Source organism: Sapajus apella, unplaced genomic scaffold (genome assembly GCF_009761245.1).
Source record: "Sapajus apella isolate SASKATOON/1434 unplaced genomic scaffold, GSC_monkey_1.0 scaffold26, whole genome shotgun sequence".
In the NCBI taxonomy this organism is placed as follows: Eukaryota; Metazoa; Chordata; class Mammalia; order Primates; family Cebidae; genus Sapajus; species Sapajus apella.
Window position 1 is genome coordinate 7904724 of NW_022436966.1, and position 14833 is coordinate 7919556.

The following is a 14833-nucleotide window of genomic DNA, read 5'->3' on the forward strand; positions in this document are numbered from 1 at the left end:
TATGAAATTACTATTATTGGCTGGGCACAGTGGCTCACGCCTGTAATCCCAACACTTTGGGAGGCCGAGGCAGGTGAATCACGAGGTCAGGAGTTTGAGACCAGCCTGGCCAATATAAATGAAAATTTAGTGAAACCCTGTCTCTACTAAAATACAAAAATTAGTCGGGCATGGTGACGCATACCTGTAATCCCAGCTACTCAGGGGACTGAGACAGGAGACTTGCTTGATCCCGGGGGACAGAGGTTGCAGTGAGCCGAGATCACACCATTGCACACCAGCCTGGGCAATAGAGTGCAAAAAAAAAAAAAAAGAAAGAAAGAAAGAAAAAGAAATTACTATTATAGCTTTAAATGAACCAGGAGGGAAAAGTTGTAGGTGTGAGTATGAGGTATGAGGAATTGTGAGCCTGGGGGTTTCTTACAAGCACCTTTAAGTCACTTTGTCTTATACCTTCTGGCCTGGGTATGCCTAGGAGTCAGATTTGCTGTGAGAACCCCATGAGCCCCCTAAAATTCTCTGTGGAATAGGAATATTTCTTAAATACTTTTTTTTTTTTTTTTTTTTTTTTTGCCACTACTATTTCAGCATAACTTCTTGATTTCTCTCCAGCTCTACTCACAAGCCCATTTCCTTTCAACCATAAGTTCTGGAGACAATCATGGCAGGAAAAAGGAAGGCAGACGTTAATGAGGAACATACAAAGGCAAAAGTGCAACAGCTTTTCCCCCAATTTGCTGTGTTTTCTGCACATTTTTCCCCTTGCCTCTGCTATTTCCAGTTTTGAAAAGTGGGAAAGGTGCGGCAAGCAGCATTATCCTTTTTGAATCTGTGAGGTTGCTCTTTCCTGCCCCAGCTGTGCACTGCCGCTCACATAGCTGGGTTGTAAAATCCTGGTGAGTTTATGAGGGTGGAGCCCTTCTCCCTGCAAGCGCAGGCAACAGTCTCTGCACTTCCAGAGCTGACCCTTGGTGCTGAAAGGGCTTGGTGGGTGCTGAGATTTCAGAGATGCCACTTGACAATCAAGTCATTACAGAGGCAGCAGGGTTTTCTTCAGAAGCCTATGCCCCCATACCTAAACCTTCCCCTTGAACAATCTCAAAAATATTATGATTTTTCTCCACCAACTCTTATGGATAACAGCAGAACTCAGAACAAGGGCTACCACAGTCAATGCTCTATTCATAGATTCTCCCCAGCACAGGGTCCAGTGGGACCATGACCCTGACTCCAGGCTTTCTTCTGCAAGCATCTTTGACTCTTAGCCTAAGAAGAGTCTTTGGCTGCCTGGGGAGAATGTCCTGAAAGTACAAGGGAGGAAAGCCTTCAGGAGAAATCCTCAAGCAATGAGTAACAGGAGGTAACGAAAAAGACTCCAACTTTCTTGCCCTTGGCAAAAGGAGAGACAGCTCTGAGGTTTGCTCTCTGCCATCTACCAGAGGTCCTCAGCAGGATTGAACCTGAGTGCCCACAGTGGTAACCTGCCCATTAGTGTATCCTGCACCATCTCACTTCCCCTCTTCTTTATCTGTGCCTCCTGGGGTCACCTCTCAAATACACAATTTGTTCTCAAATCTGCATCATCAGGTCAATCTCTGAGGGCACCCAACTTAAAACACATAGTTGCGTTAATGTGTATTTTCCTGTTGGATGATGAACAGATAGCCAAAAACCATATTTCTCTGAGAACTTACCCTGCCAAATGCTTTCTATTAATTACCTCATCTAATCTGCCTGAGGACACCACTATTATTATTAGCCACATTTTACAAATGAGAAAAATGAAGCTCAGAGAGCTTAAGTCACTTGTCCAAGGTCACACTGACTATAGAAGAGCTAGGATTTGAACCAAGATGGTCTCTCTCTGAAGTTCACGCTCTTAATGATTGCATGTTACATATGGTATTCAATCATGGTATGAAAGGAAGGAAGACGGTAGCAAGCAAACTTGACAAACACTGGTACAGTGTTCATTATTTGGGTGCTAGAGATCATCCAATTTCTCAAACATGTTTAAGACCCAGTGGAGACAGAGGCCATCAGAGTGTCCTTCCCCAGATTTTCATGCACCTTTTTTCTGTTCATTTATTGATTCCTTTTGTGTCTAAGACACTGAATTAGGACATGTAGAGGTCACAAATTGAAACAAATTCGAGGAGCTTACAATCTACTAGACGGTATGGGAGAGGGACAAAGATAAGGTAGAAGCGCTTGGAAAGATAAATGACAAGACCAGAGCTTCCATCAGGCTCACCAGATTCATGGCCAAATGCATGGAGCAGAGAAGTGCCATGTTTTCAGGGAAGGTAGGCCCTGGGAACTGGAGTGGATGGCTGCCCTGGAAAAGGTAAGGCTTAGAGAATGGGGGGAGTTTTCTGGCTAGGAGCAGTGGTGGGGAGGGAGAATGAAAGGGGAGAGGCATGTAAGCAAAGCCACAAAGCCAGGAGATATCAGGTGATTCTCTTCATCACTCTGCCTCCCTCACCTTTCCTCAGGTCAAAGCTACTGGGGAGTCAAAGGGGGGCAACTGAAAAAGATGTTTACCAGGAGAGAAACCAAGGTTCAAGAGACAATGGCTGAGGGTTGTAGATACATGGTAATTCACGGCTGCTTTTCAAGCCAAAACATGTCTAAAGTACATAAACCACATACTAAACAAGTCACCCTTCCTGCAGGTCTAAGAGGGCTGATTGAGTAAGATGACGCATGTGACCGCGGTGGCTCCCCACTCTGAAAACCTGGCACCAGAAGACACTGTGTAACTACCAGTCTCACTGTTGTGCTTGGATTACACCGCTTGGAACTCGGGAGTGTCACAAAGTTTGGGGGTTGAAGACATTTCTCTGAAGCCTTGGCAACTGAGATCTCATTTACAGTTCCTGGGCTGGGAGAGGATTTCTTCTTTGCTCACCTTCACCCTTCACCCCAGTGAGGGCAGGAGAGATTGGCACATTGGATAAGAAAGAGAGGGAAACCAGCCAAATACTCTGCACCATTTTGCAAAGAGCAATCAGGCATGGAAAGTCTTGAAGATTCTGGGCTACCACAGGCAGAATTTGCTCAAGAAGGACCTTACTCTTTTTGTTTTTAATTTATTTTTTCAAATACTGAAATGGGCCAGGCATGATGGCTCACGCCTATAATCCCAGCACTTTAGGAGGCTGAGGTGGGAGGATGACTTGAGCCCAAGAATTCCAGACCAGACTGGGCAACATAGTGAGATGCTGTCTCTACAAATAGATACAAAAATTAACCAAGTGTGATGGCACATGCCTGTAGTCCCAGCTGCTTGGGAGGCTAGGGTGGGAGGATTGCTTGAGCCCGAGAGGTTGGGGCTGCGGTGAGCCAAGATCACACAACCGTATTCCAGCTTGAGCGAAACAGTGAGAACCCATCTCAAAATAAATAAATAAATAAATAAATAAGTAAAAAATTTTTTGAGATGGAGTCTATGTTGCCCATGCTGATCTTGAACTCCTGGGCTGAAGTAGTCCATCCACCTCAGCCTCCCAAAGTGCTGGGATTACAGGCATGAGCCACCATGCCTGCAAGCCTTACTCTTGGTGGCTGTGTTCAGAGCTAACAGCCCCTCAGATCCCTTTGGCATACCCCAAATACACATACAACCTAAGTAAAGACAATGACTATTCTGCACAACCTACCCCAAGTCCCAAACAGATAGCTGCCCCCAGACTCCTTTCAAGTAGAAATTCCACAACCACCATTCTTACCAGCCTTACATTGGGGCACCTAGAGTTTTATAGCCAGGGCTATAGGCAGGCAAGGCCCAGGTTCCAAGTCCCAGGAGGTTAAAAATAGTTTGCCATTTATTCAGCAAGATACCAGGTCTTGATAAAGGGACACTGTGTAACCAACAAGCTTATGTAAGGATCATGCCCCTGGCATTCCCCACACTCTGCCCTAGACGAGGCAAATAAAGGTGTATTGAAGCCGATGGGGCAATCTTTGCCCACAGGGGCCTGGGAGCAGAAGGATTAATGCTTCCCCATTTTCTCTCCCCCAACCCTAGGATGTTCCTGAGATGCATTTCATAAATCTTCTCAGAAGGTTCTGCATCGGGATGGTCAACTCAGTAACACATCATTTTATCGTGACGGAGTTCAGAACACACTACCCCAAAATACGGCACCCTGGCATTTGAGAAAACAGCAGGAGCAGGAAGGTCTCCCTGACCTTTTCTTGATCTTCTCCCCTGAAACAAACCAGAAAAGAATATTCTTACCTTCCCCTAAAGTAGGTCATAAGGGCCAGGTGCAGTGGTTCATGCCTGTAATCCCAGCACTTTGGGAGGCAAAGACAGGAGGACTGCTTGAGGCTGGGAATTCAAAACCAGGCAACATAGTGAGACCCAGACTCTACAAAAAAATTAGCCAAGCATGATGGTGAGCAACTATGGTCCCAGCTACTCAGGAGGCTGAGGATGGAGGATCGCTTGAGTGTATAAGGCTGCACATTGCAGCCTTCCCTGATGGTGCTGCTCCACTCCAGCCTAGGCAACAAAGCAAAATCTTGTCGCAAAAGAAAAAAAATTTAGTTGATAGGTCAGAAAAAGCTCATGCAGGCCAGACGAAACAGTTTACACTTGTAATCCCAGCACTATGGGAGGTAGAGGTGGGAGGATCACTTAAGCCCAGGAGTTCAAGACCAGCCTGGGCAACAGAGTGAGACTTCATCTCTATGAAAACCTTAAACAATCCCACTCCTGTGTGTAGTTAATAATAATAAGAAAAAAAAATGTTAGACAATAAGCTGAGCATGGTGGCGAGGTGGGAGGATCATCTGAGCCTGGTAGGCAGAGTTAACAGTGAGCACTATACTCCAGCCTGGGCAACAGAGTGAGGCTCTGTCACAAAATACATAAATAATTAACAAAGATCCTCATTCCAGAGGTGCCCTCCCTATACCTTAAGGAAAGTAATGTCCTTATCTCTGAAGACACAGAGAAGAATTTGAACAAACGAGCCTTGCTAGATTCCCCCTAGTTTATTACTATTAGATCATACCTCCTTTGTCCAATCATACTTCTCCCCAACTGTCCACTCTGCATCAAGCCTAAGCATTAAAAAAAAAAAAAAAAAAAAAAAAACAAGCTTGGACGGGTGCGGTGGCTCACGCCTATAATCCAAGCACTTTAGGAAGCCAAGGTGGGTGGATCACCTGAGGTCAGGAGTTCAAGACCAGCCTGGCCAACATGGTGAAACCCTGTCTCTACTAAAAATAGAAAAATCAGCTGGACATGTTGGTGCTCACCTGCAGTCTCAGCTATTCCGGAGGCTGAAGCAGGAGAATCGCTTGAACACAGGAGGCAGAGGTTGCAGTGAGCTGAGATTATGCAACTGCACTCCAGCCTGGGCAACAGAGCAAGATTCTGTCAAAACAAACAAACAAACACAAGCTTCCTCCCCTTTCGTGGTTCTTCACTTCTATTTTTTTTTTTTTTTTTTTTTTGAGACAGAGTCCTGCTCTGTCACCCAGGCAGGAGTGTAGTGGGTTGAGATCATGCAGTGGCATGATCAGCCTCCTAAGTATCTGTGACTACAAGTGAGCGCCACCATGCCCAGCCAATTTTGTACTTTTAGTAGAGTCAAGGTTTCACCATGTTGGCCAGGCTGGTCTCAAACTCCCAACCTCAGGTGATCCGCCCACCTTGGCCTCCCAAAGTGCTGGGATTACAGGCGTGAGCCACCGTAGCCGGCCGGTTCTTCATTTCTGAAGGCCCCATGTCACATTAAATATATTAAATAAGTGAATATGCTTCTTTTTATTTGTTTATTTATTTGAGATAGAGTCTCACTCTGTCACCCAGGCTGGAGTGTGATCTTGGCTCACTGTAACCTCTGCCTCCAGGGTTCAAGTGATTCTCTTGCCTCAGCCTCCCAAGTAGCTGGGATTACAAAAGCACATCACCACACCCAACTAATTTTTGTATTTTTAGTAGAGATGGGGTTTTACTGTGTTGGCCAGGGTAGTCTTGAACTCTTGACCTCAGGTGATCCACTCGCCCCAGCCTCCCAAAGTGCTGGGATTACAGTCGCAAACCACTGCACCCAGACTGAATATGCTCCTTTCTTGTTAACTTGTCTTTTATCATAGGTGCCTCAGCTGAGGTACTCAGGAATCTCCGAAGATATCACTTGCCTTCTGAAAGTGACACAGTAGGGCACAGCAGTGTGGGCTTCCTTAGATCCCTTCTTCTGTTGGGGCTGAACATGAACGGTTTCTGTTGTAACCAGTCAGGCATTGACTCTAAGAGGTCCTCATGCAACCCATAGAAACTGCAGAAGATGATCCCTCTATCCACAGTGGATAGGCATAGCAGGTGAATTATTTTCACTAAATCTTGTTTCATTTTGTTGATTCACTAGAACTCATCTTGTGGGAGGACCACTGACTCACCATGCAAAAATGGGAATATCAGTTTCATTAGAAGTGGGATGTTTCACACACTTCTTACATACACACATCAGGACACAAAGTGGGATGACGTGGTTTGGCTGATGTCTAAGTGCCCTCAACCCAACATACAGATTTTAACCAAATATAGTGAGGAGTCTTCAATTTGAGAATCCAGCTCCCCCTTCCAAAGCAGATGATAGGTGAGAATAAGGTAGGGGGTTGGGAAAGTGGGAGAAAGATGGGATTACGGTTAAAATAAACCTGAGAGAAAAGAGCAGAATTCCAAAGAGAAGGAAGAAAAAATCTCATCTACACCTTCTTCTGTTTGAGTACCTAGGTCTGACCATTATCGTTTCCAGTGACAGAAAACATCCAGAAATATACATGTTATGCATGGTAAAGGTTGAGTTTTATTTGGAGTGGGAAAACTAAGATTGCAAACAGTTAAAAGAAAGAAAAAGTAGTGTTTTAGTTTTTAGTACGCATCACAGATTAAAATTCACATTTTAAGCTCAAAACTGTTTTGTAAATTATAAACTTATCATTTTGATATATTAAAAATGTAAACACTGGAACAAAAAAATTATTTCTGAGTTTTTTGAAAGTGTGTAAAAAAAAAACAAAAACAAAAAAACCCTTCCTTTTCTCCATGTCCTTCTCTGGCAGCAGGGGGCTGCTGACATCTGCAAAAGTCCTGAATATCTAGTTATACAACATCCTGAAGGCTAGTTAGACTCATGAGCTGTGCAATCCCACTCCTAGGTATTTACTCAAAAGAAATGAAAAGTTGCATTTACATGAAAACCTGTACAAATGTTTATGCACCTTTATTCATAATCCTCCCATGCTGGACACAATCTACATGCCTTTCACCTGAGGAATGGATAAACAAAAGGTGATACATCCATACAATGTAATATTTCTCTGCAACAAAAAGGAACAAAAGATGGATGTATGCAGATTTTGCTAAATGAAGGAAGCTAGTCTTAAAGGGCTGTCTGATTCCATTGGTTTAACATTCCAGAAAAAGCAAACAGAAAACTGATTGCTGAGTGTACATGGGGGGGGGGGGGCAAATAGAAGGAAGGGACTGAGGCTGGTTGCAGTGGCTCACACCTGTAATCCCAGCACTTTGGGAGGCTGAGGCAGGAGGATCACGTGAAGTCAGGGGTTTGATACCAGCCTGGCCAACATGGTGAAACCCTGTCTCTCATACATGAGGCCAACAAACATATGAAAAAATGCTCATCATCACTGGTCATTAGAGAAATGCAAATCAAAACTACATTGAGATACCATCTCACAGCAGTTAGAATAGCGATCAGTAAAAAATCTGGAGACAACAGATGCTGGAGAGGATGTGGAGAAATACTTTTACACTGTTGGTGGGAGTGTAAATTAGTTCAACCATTATGGAAGACAGTGTGGCGATTCCTCAAGGACCTAGATATAGAAATTCCATTTGACCCAGCAATCCCATTACTGGGTATATATCCAAAGGATTATAAATCATTCTACTATAAGTACACGTGCACACGAATGTTCATTGCAGCACTGTTTATAATAGCAAAGACCTGGAACCAACCCAAATGCCCATCGATAATAGACTGGACAGGGAAAATGTGGCACACATACACCATGGAATATTATGCAGCCATCAGAAACAATGAGTTCGTGTCCTTCGCAGGAACATGGATGCACTTGGAAACCATCATTCTTAGCAAACTGAATAAGAACAGAAAATCAAACACTGCATGTTCTCACTCATAGGTGGGTGTTGAACAATGAGAACACATGGACGCAGGGAGGGGAGCATCACACACTGGGGTCTGTTGGGGGGAAATAGGGGAGGGACAGCAGGGGGTGGGGAGTTGGGGAGAGATAGCATGAGGAGAAATGCCAGATATAGGTGATGGGGAGGAAGGCAGCAAATCACACTGTCATGTGTGTACCTATGCAACAATCTTGCATGTTCTTCACATGTACCCCCAAACCTAAAATGCAATAAAAAAAAAAGTTTATTTAAAATTTAAAAAAAAAACCCTGTCTCTACCAAAAATACAAAAATTAGCCAGGTGTGGTCGTGCATGCCCACAGTCTCACCCACTTGGGAGGCTGAGGCAGGAGAATCACTCGAACCCAGGGAGGTGGAGGTTGCAGTCAGTGAGCTGAGATGGCACCACTGCACTCCAGCCTGGGTGATAGAGGGAGCCTCTGTCTCAAAAAAAAAAAAAAAAAAAAGGAAGAAATCGATTACAAAAAGAAGCAGGGAATTTTTGAGCGTGATGGAGCTGTTCCATATGTTTATTATGGTGGTGGTAATTACACAACTGTATTTCATTTGTCAATCCTCATAGAATTGTACACTGCCAAAAAAAAAAGTGAATTTTACTTTACTTAGATTATACCTCAATTTAAATTATTTATGTATTTATTTTTAAAGAGAGAAGTCTCCTTATGTTGCCCAATCATGTGTCAGCCTCTAGAGTAGCTGGGACTATAGGCACATGTCACTGCCCCCAACTTATATACATCAATTACAAAATGAAAAAGACGTGGGCCTTGGGGTCACCAGGCATTACAGAACCTCAGCCCCACCATTTCCTTAGCCGTGTGACTTGGACAAGCTCCTTAAGCTTTCTGGACCTTGGTATCCTCATCTATACATGGGGATTCCTGGTTCACAGGTTTGTTAGGAGGATGTAGTGAGTGTGCGTATGTAACGCAGTGCCAGACACTCATTCAGCATTAGATCTCACTATGACTAGCCAGCCACAAGTCACAGCAGGAATCCCTTCTCAGGTTGGCCTCACATCTGTCTGCCCTGTGCTCTCTCCCCCACCTCCCTCCAAGTGGCCCTCTGCCCAGCCTGGATTCCTGGGAGGCATTGATGCCCACCCCTGAGGACTCTAGAAGCAGTCTGGGCTGGGTTAGAACTTGGTGTGACTGAAATCTTGATTTGAGGCCCAACCGTCTATGGGAGCTTTAAAATCTCCTTGCCACAGCCACCAGCTGTGCCCCACAGAAGAGCCAGTAAGCTCAAAATGCCACACCAGGCAAAGGGTATGCTCACCTCTGCTCCTATATGACTGAGATTTTTATCCTATTCTTCTTGATCTCCTGGCACAGAGTAGATGTTCACTAAGTGCACAGGAGGTGCCACCCCAGGGCAGCTAGTTTCTTGGCATTTTCTCAGACTATGCTAAACATTGTTTGATTATGGATTCTAATACTTTTTTCTTTAGTTTTGGGGGCCAAGTGTGTTTGTCATATCTCCTAGCTAACAATTTCTCTTGAAAACTTTCTGTCCAACTTCACCATTGTAAAGATCCCAAGCAGATGTTTTCATAGTTAGGAGGTTATGTGAAATGTCCCATTCATTATATTAAGTAACAAGATAAATCCTTCCTGGCAGATTTTCATTGGTTAGGATGACGTTCAGGGCACTAACCACTTGTGCACTGTGGGCAGGATTTGACAAAGACAATCACGCCACAGGGTTTGTGGAGTACTTTGTCTGTGCCAGGAGTGCTGGCCTCTAGGCAGAGTCACACAGCTCCTTCCCAGCTTCTGAACCTGGGTATACATGCTGTCAACATGCAGACGCCTCACCTCTTGGGGTCTCTGTTTCTCCACTGTGATTTGTTTTTTTTTTTTTTTTTTTTTTTTTGAGACAGAGTCTCATTCTTGTCAGCAGGCTGTAGCGCAGTGGTGCGATCTTGGCTCACAGCAACCTCTGCCTCCCGGGTTCAAGTGATTTTCTTGTCTCAGCCTGCCGAGTAGCTAGGATTACAGGTGCCTGCCACAATACCTGGCTAATTTTTGTATTTTTAGTAGAGACAGGGTTTCACCATGTTGGCCAGGCTGGTCTCCAACTCCTGACCTCAAGTGATCCACCCACCTCGGTCTCCCAAAGTGCTAGGATCATAGGCTCAAACCACCACGGCCAGCCTCTCCATTGTGATTTTAAAGGCCCATTCCAGACCCATTCCAGGGGTCTCTGGCTTGGAGACTGCATTGTAATCAGTGGTGGCCAGAGGACAGTTCTATGGGAACTGATAATGGTGGTGACAGTGCTGGTGAAGATGAGGATGCTTCAACCTGGAAAAGAGGAAGAATTTAAAGGAAGCCAGGCGCGGTGGCTCACACTGCAAACCCAGCACTTTGGTAGGCCAAGGTGGAAGAATATCTTGAGCCCAGAAGTTAAAGACCAGCCTGGGCAACAGACAAGGCCTATTTTTGTAATAATTGTTTTTAATTGAAAAAAAATGGTAAAGGAGTATTTTTAATGGAAGTAGCTAATTTACAAGTTTTCATTCCTTTTGCTGCTTGGAGACTACTTGTGAAGGACTAGAAAGATACACAGCCCCTTGTATGCGGTGGGTGAATGGCAAGAGAGCACAGGAGGGCTTCCACGGATATTTTTAAGCTTTTATTCCTTAAAGACATTTGTAAGTGGAATTCAATAAAACCAAAACTTAAATCGGCGTGTTCAGAGTCCATACCCATGAGTTATAATGCACACTGCACTTTTTCACGTTTGAAATATTTCTCAATCATTTTTTAAGAGACACCCTCCCTTCTTAAGTAGTCATGAAAACTGTGGTGCAGGGCATTTTTCATCATAGAAAGGGTATTTCTGTGTCTACCTGAGCAACCAATCATTCCTTGGAAAAACACCTCACTGATTTGTTCTCCCTCTCCCCTCTGAATGTTGTACAGGATCCTGCCTATACCAATACTTGGACGAATGAATGAACTGACAGGTACTTAAGTTCCTTTACTTTCTTAAGTTTTGTTTTATTTATTTATTTATTTTGAGGTAGAGTTTCACTCTTGTTGCCAAGGCTGGAAGGCAATGGTGTGATCTCAGCTCACTGCAACCTCTGCCTCCCGGGTTCAAGCAATTCTCCTGCTTCAGCCTCCCAAGTAGCTGGGATTACAGGCATGTGCCACCACACCCAGCTAATTTTGCATTTTTAGTAGAGATGGGGTTTCTCCATGTTGGTCAGGCTGGTCTCAAACTCCCAACCTCAGGTAATCCACCCGCCTTGGCCTCTCAAGGTGCTGGAATTACAGGTATGAGCCACCGTGACGGGCTATTTTTTTTTGATTTTTAAGATGGAATCTTCCTCTGTTGCCCAAGTTAGAGAGAGTATAGTGGCACGATCTCAGCTCACTGCAACCTCCACCTCCTGGGTTCAAGCAATTCTCCTGCCTCCGCCTCCCTAGTAGGTGGGATTACAGGCATGTGCCACCTCACCCAGCTAATTTTTGTATTTTTAGTAGAGATGGGTTTTCCCCATGTTGGCCAGACTGGTTTCAAACTCCTGACAGCCAGTAATCAGCCTGCCTCGGCCTTCCTCGGCCTCCCAAAATGCCAAGATTACAGGCGTGAGCCACCACGCACAGCCTTAAGTTCCTTTAAACCCTTCATACTAGCAGGTCAACTCCGCTTCCACACTCCTTGCCTGACCTGGGGCCGACATCCTGCTGACGGAGCAGCTTTGAGCGAGCTTTGTTTAAGGGCAGCTCCCAGGAGAACTCGGGTGCCCCGGCTGGGCCAGGGAATAAAAAGGACTGTGCGTTTCAAAGGAAAGGGTGAGGGAAGGGGTGATTCAGCCTGGCCTCAAAGGCTAAAAATAATCTGGCTTTGTAGACTCTTCCTCCAACTACTCAGGGCCCGGAAAACGGGAGGCGGGGAGAAAAGGGTGGAATCTTTACATCAGTCCTGACTATTAAGCGTGTGCTGGTCAGAATAGAGTTAAAAGGGAACCTTCATCCTGGGCTTTCTTCCAAGTCTACTTCTTATGACTAGAACTCATCACTCATCTCGTTTGTAATAAACGCCATTAGGAGGAGCCAGGTGGGATCCCCCTGTTGTCTTGTCCCGCTGTGGTCTCTTGTCTCACAGTTTAAAGCCCAGATAGGCACCCGCCTCGAGTCAGCCTTCCTGGAGCCTGTATGCCCACAGGCACCTGAGCCTGCACATGTGGCCTCTGAGTACAGAATCCCATCTCCTTACAGGTCGTTTGGGTGGATAAAAACCCTCCCTCTTCCCCTAGATAGTTTCATAACAAAGGAGACAATGAGCAGGAGATGCTTTTATCCTCCTTAAGCAAATCCAAGTGGTGTTCCAGCCTTCCTGTGGTCAGATGCAAGCTTCCTCTGTGTGCCAGGGATGGAGTTTTCTCTTTACTGCACTTCCTTTACTCCTGGTCTGTAAATTGTCTCAGTAGGACAAGGACTCCTTGCTGCCCAGCATGCTTCTCTACTCTGCCTGAACCTGGGTGTTTGTAAACCTGTCAGAAATTCCAGAGGACACACTTCCTTTATAAACCAGGTTACAGCCAGTCCAGGGGGCCTATTTAATGGCCAGCACCTGGGGATGTCGGACCTACAGCCTCCTGGTGGGTTCCTGGACCAGGCAATCTTCCCAGAAGCAGTAAGCAACATGGGAGGTTCTGCTTCTTTTCATCTGCTGAGTAAAACCTTCTCCCTGCAAACTAGGTCTTCCTAAGTGCAATGACTTGCATGTGGAACTGCACACCATGACTGGCTCCAGCCTAGTCATCCTCCAACACAGAAGTCTCACCCAGTGGGGCACGAGGCTGCCACATAGCCACTTCCCTTTTCTTGGTGAATATGCCACCTCCATTGGTTGGAAAGTTATATCAAGAACTCCAGCGTCCTTAACCCAGGTGTTATTGCTACATATTTGCCAGGGATTTATATGCTGCAGAAACACTTCAAATTTTCCATAGGATCATTCCGAGTCAGGTCAGTTCTGAGCAGTTTCCAAATGAGGTGAGAAGGCAGTAACTCCCTGGTTGTGGACTTGAAAAAACATCAGATTCCATCCCTTTAAATCCCAAAATACACTTCTTTGTTCTTTAAATTACTTACAAGAAAGAATATGAACAACTGATAACGCCTCAAGACTTACTTTCTCCCAGGCCTTACCTGTGCTTAGCTTTTAAATAGATCATCTCCTTCAGTCCCCACATTTACAAGAGTTGGGGGTTCGGGGTGGGGGTGCTGAGGTTTTAACGGAATCATGAAAGGCTCCACTGTCATGCAACCTGTAAAAGAGATTCGAACTCAGGTCTGTCTAGCTCTACATCCAGAGCTGTAGCCATGATGTCCAGAAGGGCTCTGTTGAGATGCAAGAGGTCTAGTGTGGAAAGTATACAAGGCCAGACCTTGGAAGACTTGTGTTTGAATCTCTAGATCACATCCTAATTTTCTTCCTTTTCTTTTCTTTTCTTTTTTTTTTTTTAAGAGACAGGGTCTTGCTCTGTCACCCAGGCTGGACTGCAGTCGCTCTATCATAGTTCACTGCATCCTTAAGCTCCTGGCTTCCACTCATCCTCCTGCCTCAGCCTTCCAAATGCTGGGATTACAGGTGTGAGCCTACATCCTAATTTTTTATACGACTGTGAGGACTAGCACCATCTCTCTGGGTGTGAGATCTGAAGAAAAGAAATGATGGTATTAGGTCAGCCTGTTTCTCAAAAGTGTTTGGTTGGGTTTTACCACTAATCTCTAAAGGAAATGGAAAGGAGATAAGCAAACAACATACAAGAGGAAGTGACCAGGATTCTTCAGCCTGGCCAGTCTTCTTAGAAAGTATCACAGGAGGGTGGGGACCCCTTTCTAGATGGTATCTGGAGACCAAATCCCTCCCACCAGCCTTCTTCCGGTTGTCTGAAACCTTCCTACTTTCATTAGACAAGGGAGTCCTAAAAAACAACCACTTCAAAATGAGCCAAATTATGTGTCCAAGTTTCAAGGGCTTCATTTACATCTCGACAGAAATAAGCTGAACCTTTTCCAGTTATTGAAGCCATTAAATTCAGACAGGGCTCTCCCCAAAAGCAAGCAAGAGAGATGTCTGAGGCATACCCTGAAAAGACCCCATAATGGGCATCAAATTTATTTAAAGTTTGAGCTGCATCTTTTAAAATATAGACAAAGGACTGGGTGCAGTGGCTCATGCCTGTAATTCCAGCACTTTTGGAGGCCGAGACAGGTAGATCACGAGGTCAAGAGATTGAGACCATCCTAGCCAACATGGTGAAACCCCATCTCTACTAAAAATACAAAAATTAGCTGGGCATGGTGGCGCACACCTGTAATTTCAACTACTTGGGAGGCTGAGGCAGGAGAATCGCTTGAACCTGGGAGGCAGAGGTTGTCAGTGAGCTGAGATCACACCACTGCACTCCAGCCTGGTGACAGACAGAGACTCCATCTCAAAAAAAAAAAAAAAAAAAAGTACAGACAAGGTTTGTATTCTAGCCATATCCATACCCATTTGTTTTAATAAAAGCATACTTTTGATTTCTTAGTCAAATTACCTATCTTCCCCCTAAAGCTTTAAGTAACCAGTAATATTTATGGAGCACAGTGCAAG

General features: G+C 44.9%; 1 long non-coding RNA gene across 1 annotated transcript in view; it reads right to left on the reverse strand.

Annotated features, from left to right (window-relative positions):
* Nucleotides 1–4150: 4150 nt before the first annotated feature.
* Nucleotides 4151–14833, reverse strand: part of LOC116560525 — a 53440-nt gene continuing 42757 nt past the window's right edge. The window contains exon 4 of the long non-coding RNA XR_004273003.1: nucleotides 4151–4213. This is a non-coding gene — a long non-coding RNA (uncharacterized LOC116560525). The remainder of the gene's footprint in view (nucleotides 4214–14833) is intronic.